The sequence below is a fragment of the Gadus macrocephalus genome, chromosome 16, assembly GCF_031168955.1.
Source record: "Gadus macrocephalus chromosome 16, ASM3116895v1".
Taxonomy (NCBI): domain Eukaryota; kingdom Metazoa; phylum Chordata; class Actinopteri; order Gadiformes; family Gadidae; genus Gadus; species Gadus macrocephalus.
In genome coordinates this window covers 25696484-25697923 of record NC_082397.1, presented here as the reverse complement: position 1 = coordinate 25697923, position 1440 = coordinate 25696484, and positions in this window count along the sequence as shown.

The window sequence follows — 1440 nt, the reverse complement described above, 5'->3', positions numbered from 1 at the left end:
CGTACTCGCCCAACTGTTCAATTCGGACACACAAGAATTCGAGGGATTCGTAGACGGGGAATGAACTGAAAAAGTGAGCTTATTGTTAAGAGATATTGATATTGATCAGATATTGATGAGATATTGTTAATATGCACATTAACGTTTGAACATCGTTACCATGGGAGTGACCGGAGTTGTCAGAACGCTTAATAAAGTTTGACTTTATCTGACTGTTTTGTTGACATTCCCTTTAGCACAGCTCGGTCTAGTCGATGCATAACGCAACCCCAGTCAAACGTTTGACTGCAGTATCTTCTATTCTATGCGCCTTATAATCCGGTGCGCCCTATATATGAAAACAGTTCTAAAATAGGCCATTCATTAAAGGTGCGCCTTATAATCCGGTGTGCCTTATAGTGCGGAAAATACGGTAGTCCTCGTTTGTATTTCTTTCGAAATGGTGAACTTTTGCATGGAGCCATCTTCTATGTCAGATCTAGTACCCTCCGCCAATGTACTTCAGTTTTATCAACAGCCTCTGTTATCTTAGCTTCAGACGCTGTGGATGTTAGTTTCTGCTGGTGAAGTCCCACCCACTGGCACTGCTCTAATAGGTCTGTAGCGTCAGTGGGTCCCGTGTGCAAATCGTGTGATAGTGTTTTACCACCATCAAAAATATTATCTGGACCATCAAACTACACATCAAGAGGCTTGATGTGCACATATTTACTCAAATCAAACTTTTGAAGAGATTGAAATGGATGTTGAGCAGCATACTAGAGGAACTACATCATATACAACAGATTTGTTTAGGGTACAAAGGGAGAATGAAGTACAATTTAGGACTTGATATACAAAGTATTAAAGGTGGTTACTAGGTAGGTACATAGTGGGACTCGTATTATACAACCTATCCAATATAGATATAACTAGGCAGAGTGAGACTTGTAATCTACAACCTATATAATATAGGTGGTAACTAGGTAGAGTGAGACTTGTAATACACAACTTATATAATATAGGTGGTAGGTGGTAGGTGTTCCTCCTCCCAGCTCCGGGGATTTGGCTGGGTGCAAGTGGACTTAGCGCCCATGGCTGGAGGTAGGCCTCTGGAAACTGGAATAAGGTTTGTCATTTTACACATACGTCATTTTTTTATTTTATTGTATTCTTGCTACTACAAATTAAATAATTCTAGATATAAATATAGATATTTTTTCACAATGTGGCTCTGTGGGAGCTCCTGTATTCCCCGCTGCAGGCGAAAAACAAAGACAATTTAATCAGTTTATCACCTGCCTTCAAGCTACAGCATTGCAGTGCAGACTCTGTGGAAAATATTATTGAAGATGTACAATCAAAGGCCTCTTGGAAGCCTATTTATTTCCACTTTGAATCACTTTCTGTTCAAAATTTGAACCCAATGAACCACTTTGTTTTCTGGTATCCTACCGGTTT